Raw genomic sequence first — 7,653 nt, forward strand, 5'->3', positions numbered from 1 at the left:
ACACACAGTCTGAAGAAGACTCTACAGTTCTATGTAAGTCTAATATTGTTCTTCAAGTTACATGCTCTGGTAGAACAATTTCTCTGCTGCAAGAGGAAATACCAACTACCACACTTGTACCTGAACCAAGCGTCGAAGATTATTCAAATCAGCCGCTTAACCAAACTCCAAAAGAAGTGAGTGAGACCGAACAAGAAGGTAGCATCCACACATCCGGTACCTGTTCCCATGATGAAGGAAGCTCCTTCTATGACATATCAGTTGCCATGATGTCTGTCACTCCACCTAAACTCCAGCAAGTATTAAAAGAAGACTTGCCTTCAGTTGAGAGTGCTTCTACGACAAGTAAAGAACTACCTCAAGCTGAGCTCACAAGTGAAGAAGAGAATGATTTAAGTAACCAGGTATCTCTAGCCGTTACAGAATTATATCAATTTGAGAGAGTCGTCCCTGCTTCGGCTGGCCCCATGCTCCGAGATATTGGAGGAACCGTTCATTGATGCATATCTGCGGTCTGAGGAGGAGGGCTCGCAGTGGTACCTACTCAAGATTACGCAGAGACTGTTCTCCCTTCTACTGAAGTTGCATCGCAGTCTTTGTTCCGAGGATCTTACAAGCCAGAAACCAAGTCAGACCCAGGACTTCTGAGTGATGCACCTGTTACCAGCAATAGTCCCAGATCTAGTGGGTTAGCACATTTGTCGGTCACTGGTAAGGAGTGTTTCTTATCGTATGTGTCTTTAATTTCTGTTTATGTGTCTGTCCTTCTATTGCTAAATGTTACTCTACAGTCCTTGCTTTTGTATGTTTCTATTCTGCCTCGTTGGTTTCTCCCGTGGGATTCTCCACCTCTCATTCCTCCTGAACCTCCTGCTTGTTTTCCTCTACTGGTTGGGTGACCCTGTTTTTCTTCTGTCACCCGTGGGGGATCTTGGGGTTTTGGAGCGCCAGGAGTCGCTCCTTAAGGGGGGGTACTGTCACGACACTCCTTAGCTGATTTGCCCTCGTGCAGTACTCATACTCACCACTGTTTCTGTGTGGCACTGTTCCTGATTTCTTTTCATTAAGCACTTCCTCTGGTCCTTGTTTAGCACCTATTTAGTTTGGGTTCTCCCCTCCCTCCTGGCAAGATCATTGCCTTTTGTTTCCTGTTTCCCTGGTTTCCTGTGTTCTTGGCTCCTGGCTCCTTGCTCCTGGCTCCTGCATACTGTGACTTGGTCCTGTGTCCTGCGTCTTCTGGTCTTCATCCTGTGTCCTCCCGATCCTGCGTTATTGTGTCCTCCTGGGCCTTCGTTGCTGTGTCCTCTGACCCTGTGTTCTGGTTCTGTGGTCCCGGCTTTACTACCAGTGATCCTGTCCCTGCAGACTTGTTCATTTATACTACTTTTGATCTTGATGTCACTATATTAGTCTTGTGACTCTGGATTTGTGCCCTACCTGATACTCGTGGTAGCTGCACAATCCTGCCCTTACCAAAGGACTTACAGTATTTGTTACCTGCACGATTCGTGCTTATTTTGATTTACTGTATATATGTTGTGGCCTTGTCTGTGTGTGTGTGTGTGTGTGTGTGTGTATATATATATATTCTTTTGCTTTCTCCTTTGGTTCCCTGTAAATATATGATTCTTGATTTACCCTATTTATTTGTGTCTTGGCATTTATTTCTCTGCTGAATGGGTTCCCACATTTAAAGTGACAGTGCTGTTCCAGGGCAGCACCCCTTCATGTCATTACACAGTGGGAGCCTAAATTGGAAAAGGCCTCCCATTGGTCCCTGTCATGCCACACTCCCCATACACTTACCTTTTGGGGGCGTGGATATGACAGGGGCCAATCAAAATAGATGTTTAGTTATATATACTCACCTTTTTCCCTTAGTTCCTTGCCCTATCGTGGTTTCTGTTTCAGTTCCCTTTAGCGCTTGTTGTATTCAGTTGTGTTCCTTCGTACTTGACCTTGGCTTTGTTTTCTGACTACGTTATCTCTTTATCCTTATCTGTTCCGTTTGCTGGCTTGCTGTTTACTGTGTACCAGACCCCGACTAGTCCTAGTTTACGCTGTCTCTTTGTACCCTTGACCTCGGATTGTTCCTGACTCTGTTCTTCTCCTATATACATCGAGTCCGGCCAGTAGACGTATCTCCCCTCTGTGTTGTCTTCTGTTTAGCTGAATCCTGCGTGTTGGGGTATATTTTCGTTACACACCCTCGGTTTCAACCCATCCATATAGAGCACCCTTAAATCATGACTAAACACATAACTCAGACAGGATTACTATATTCTCATAAGTTACTAACCAGTAGCAGGCTATAATTGCAAATTCATGGAAATATATAGTGCAAAATTGTTTTGACAAAAAATAGTGGAGAAAAGAGAGACAAATGGTGGCAAACTCACATGCTAAGGAGCCTTTAGAAATAGGCTCCAAACTTTTCAGCAGGTATGTTTTTAGGTAGCATACAACCCCTTTAGATCTTCTTAGTAGGTTGACAGTATATTTCTTTTATATATTCTCCAAAAAAGAAGGATGGGAATACATATACTAAGTGTAGACAGTTTTTTGCACACACAGTGTAATACTGATAGTATAGAATGTGCTCACCTGGATTGGAGCCTTCCAAAAGTGTAGAAGCTTGTGTCAATTAAGGGTGACAACTCCCTTGGATGCCTGACAACACTGGAACAGGATTAGCTTTCTTTAAATGCACAAATGTGCTGTTTATTAAAAAAACAAGTAAAAAAAAAGTACAAATACATTATAAAAAATTAACAGAATAAAATACTAAAGTAAAGCTAGATCCTCCGAGACGCGTTTCTCCTATGTTCATAGGCTTTTTCAATCGGTCATAGTGTTGATCCTGGGTTCGGGTATTTACTTCCTTGTTAAGCTCCTCCCATTCTGCCATTCCTCCTATCCGAGCAGTTTATTCGTCCAGCTCCTCCCCTTAGCTTAGCTGTTCTCATTGGGATAATGATGATCTTTGCCGATACGTCATTTCCTGTTAGGCGGAACTGCAAACCCCATAATGTTTTGTGGCTGTATGTTCCATCACTTCTGGTTATATGAAACTATAGCCCCCATGATTCTTTGAGGCTGTATCTTTCATATTGGTGACTCGTTTTTTCAATATTTACAGTCCATGAATATAATACATAAAGAAGAGAGAAGAACATATGTACATAAAGAGATTTTCATAGATTTCATTTAACACACAATATATACATATGAAAGATAGAAATGTATAAAGAATGTACTATAGCGTAAAATAAGAAATGAAAAAGTGCTGTCACCAAGAGTGTACCTCACTCACTCCACTGAAATATATAAAGAAACAACAAATTAGCTGATATAGCTACAAAAGGCCATTTGAGCTAAAAGGTGGGACAGCACATACAATATAACAGATGCAAACAAAAATACAACCTGTATAACAGGAACTTTGCGGTTCCCAATCGGTTCCCCAGCAGGACTTAGCTGCGATTCTATGGAACTATTTTCGGCTATTTGCGGTCGGTACAAATTATGACTCCTATAAAAAAAATTAACCCCTGAACTGATCTGGGTTGTTTTTTGGATATGTTGGTCACCCAGATCAGGGCTACCAGGGGATGTAACATTTGTGGGGATATTATGTGTTTTGTGTTTTTTTTTCTGCATGGAGATAATTGAATTAATACAGTATCTGACTCAATTATCCCCCAGGCAGAGAGGAGGGATTGTATGTTTGTTTATGGGAGTGTCGTGCATTTAATCACTGTTCTTACTGGTCTGTGTCTTTGTTGGAGTCCCCAACAAGGTCCATGTGGGCGTACCCCTTGCATGGGTATTGTCATAAAAGGCCAGTGTGGCACCATTAAAATTCATTCCTGCTTAAACCTCCACACGTAGCCTTGTCTCGTGATTGTAGGGAACCGCTGTACAGCTATACCACTAGCTCTTATAAGAACTTCACAGCTATACTCTCTTGGAGGAGAGGCCTTCTTACTGAGTCCCTGGATCAAGGAGTCTGGTCCAGGGTGGGAAGGGACGGCGAGACCCCAACCAAGCTGTGGCAGTTCGTGGTGTCTACGGTGCTTATGGTGTTCAGTGCTTATGGTCCTCAGCGTCAGCTAGGAAGCATCGATTGACGGAGTTACCCAGTCGGGATGCCAAGTTGTCCGTCACAAGGGTTATTCATTAAAGTGAGAATTCTAAATTAATACTAAGTAAATTACAAATTTAAGGTCAAAAGAAGCAAACTGGAGTCAGTTAAGCTATCAGTTCAGGTCATTTCCTCTGATGAATTTGAAATTCACATTTAATGCTCACTTTCATAAATAACCTAATGTCTCAAAATATTTGTGTATATGATTTTTTTTTTTTGCAATAGCAATAAAAGACTAATAAATATTTCACAAAAACATATAAATAATATTAACAAAAAGTAAATAAAATTAAAAAGTAATATAGTGGTTATCTAGATTTTACATTTTAAGTTATTTTACATATTTTAATATATTAGAAACTGATGACAACCTCGGTAACTGTGCAGAAATAAATTAAACATTAGCAACACAATATGCAATATTGATTTACTTACATATAGCAGTATTAACATTGCACAGAATGCATCAATCAAATCACTATAAAAGCATTTCCGGTATAATGTACTTAGGTAATTAATGTAACCACATAAGTTCATTAGCTGGAACGTTAAAATAAATATCACATAACCCCTTCCTTGTTAACCCCGTTAATATATAGAATATATTTCAATTTCAAAGCAAATAAAAATTAAATTAAGTCCATGCTTACATTACCTTCTGTTCCAAAATATGTGTCTTCACTCAGCGAAGAATAAAAAACTACCACTTGGGCTTTGCTTTGTCATTCTGTCCTCCCCTTCAATACATATGTTGATATAGATATTGGCTCCATTCTTGCAATTAAGGTGGGGGGAAGAGATTTTTTGTAGTCTGAATGCTCCTGTAATGTATGGTATTTTTGATCATTTGGAATAATTGCAAAAGTCTATATATGGAGCAAACAACTTCTCTTTAAGTATTTATCAGTTTTGTTATTTTGTTCATATTAAGAAAACATTTAAATTTAGCATATATACTCGTGTATAAGTCGATCTCATGTATAAGTCGAGTGCAGTTTTGTGACCAACAATTGTGAAATATTCTATGCCTCTTGGATAAGTCAAGGGTAAAACTTGGGGCTATGAAATTCTGTGATTTTTATAATTATATACACACACACACTCATACAAATACACACACTGCATTGTATACACACACACACATACAAACACGCACTCTGCATTACACACACACTCATACAAACAATCTGCATTATACACACACACTCATACAAACACACACTCTGCATTATATACGCACACTGTGTGTATATAATGCAGAGTGTGTGTGTTTGTGTGAATGCAGAGTGTGTGTGTGTGTGTGTATGTATAATGCAGATTGTGTGTGTGTTTGTATATAATGCAGTGTGTGTGTTTGTATGAGTGTGTGTGTATATAATGCAGAGTGTGTGTTTGTATTAGTGTGTTTGTGTGTGTGTGTAGTGTGTGTGAACTGGGTGGGGGGAGGGCATTTTTATTATTTTTAATTTTTAATATTTTATTTTATTTTTTTATTATTTTCCTTTTCTTTCCTTATTTATCCCTTTTACCCTTTTCTTTTGGATCTTACTCCCCTCTCTTCATCCTTTATTGGACTCTCTCTTCTTATCTCTTATTTCTTCTTATTTCTTTCTTCTCCTTATTTATTTCTCTATCTCTCTGCTTCCATCTCTTTCTTACTTTTTTTCCTTCTTTCCCTTCCCCTTTTCTTTTTCTTCCTTTCTTTTTGTGTTGTCTTGATTGTTACTATTTAGTGTGATATAGTTAGGTATTCTATTTCTTTTAGCCTTCAAGCCCTGTTTGCATAGATATGAGCGCCTCAAATAAATCAGGATCACTGTAGCCACTTTGCATTACGTTGTTTCTCTTTTTCTTACCCCCCTTTTTTTTATCCTCCCCCTTTCTTTTCTTCTCCTATAGTTTAGCTTCTTTCTCTCTCCCTTCTTTTAGTTTCTTTTGTGAAATTCAAATTATATTCCACTGTCCCAAAAATTCCACATATATATATATATATATATATATATATATATATATATATATATATATATATATATATATATATGAGATATTGTACAATTGGCCTGAATAAAGGCCACAGAATATAAATGTCACCAATTTAAATTTTAGTTAATTTGACCAGATTACAATGTCAGGTTACACTTAGTGCTGCAAAAAGCAGCCAGAGTGTGAAGGTTTGAATTATACAGTGGAGAGATCTACTTCACCATGTTGTTCCTGGTGTTTGTGTGTAGACACACGTGGCTCTCTCCAAACGGCACTTCCGTAAACTTGCGGAGTAGAGAAGAAAAAATTCTCGCGGTCTCTCGCGGCTCTCGCGAGACTTACAGTGGAGCTGACAGGGGAGCTGACCGGACCGGAGGAGAGAGAAGGGAGCTGACAGGAGCTGCAGGAAAGGTAAGTAAACGCTTCCTGCCAGCCCCCAACAGGTCCGCCGGGCTTGTAATGAGCCCGGCGGTCCTGGTCTGTATTATGGCAATGTAAGTTGCCATGATACAGACATTAACTCGAGTATAAGTCGAGTTGGGGTTTTTCAGCACAAAAAATGTGCTGAAAAACTTGACTTATACTTGAGTATTTACGGTAGTTATTCTAATTTATAATTACATAAAAATTAGTAAAGCAATGTTTATAATGACAATTACATGCAATTGCAACTACTTTTACATTAATATATAAAATGAGTATGCACATAAAAAAGATTTTCTATGTAACAAAACTATAAGGTATTCTAGAAACTATGTAGTCTTGATATTATCATACATTTCATCCAAAATTTGAATTTTTAATTTTAATAGTTTTATGGACTATTATTTCTATATACTAGTAAATTATGAATTCCTAAGGAATGCATTCACCTCATAGCTAAATGTAAGCTTATTTATATGCAGTGTTCCAGAAAATGATTTAAAAAATGAGTGATCTACCAGTCTAGAGCGTGATTATTTTTCAGAAGGTTTAATGATATTTGAAAACTTCCCATATAAGAAAGTAAGCTTCCATAGGTTAGATTATGAATGTTGTTAGTCCTAGTTATATAACTTGCTTGTTTGAGTCTTTTAATTAAGAATTGACAGGGACAGCAGGACCAACCTCCTAGAGGTAGGCATCTGGCTCTCCAAACACAGCATCCATAATGCTGTTCAGGCAGTGTCACATTGGCAATAAAGTTAGCATGCCAATGTCATGGAGGATGTTTGCCCACCAAGCAGCTAAATCAAAGTTGAGAGCAAGCAGAAAACAGATGGATCAGAGGTGGGTGTTACTAGCCCACATGATGGTGCCAAACCAAGGGGAATTTAACATTTTAACATTTTGACATAATCATTGGCAATGTTAAGGATTTATTTTATAGTGATCCTGTCATGACATGTTTACTTTAAAAAAGTAGTACTGATTGTCTAAAAATTACTAAAAAAAAATAAAAAATGACATGTCCAGATTGCTGAAAAGAACATTTTGGGGGATAGTAATGAAGGCAAACAGCTATTTTGTGTTTAAAGTGCTTA

This window comes from Pelobates fuscus, chromosome 2 (genome assembly GCF_036172605.1).
Source record: "Pelobates fuscus isolate aPelFus1 chromosome 2, aPelFus1.pri, whole genome shotgun sequence".
Taxonomy (NCBI): domain Eukaryota; kingdom Metazoa; phylum Chordata; class Amphibia; order Anura; family Pelobatidae; genus Pelobates; species Pelobates fuscus.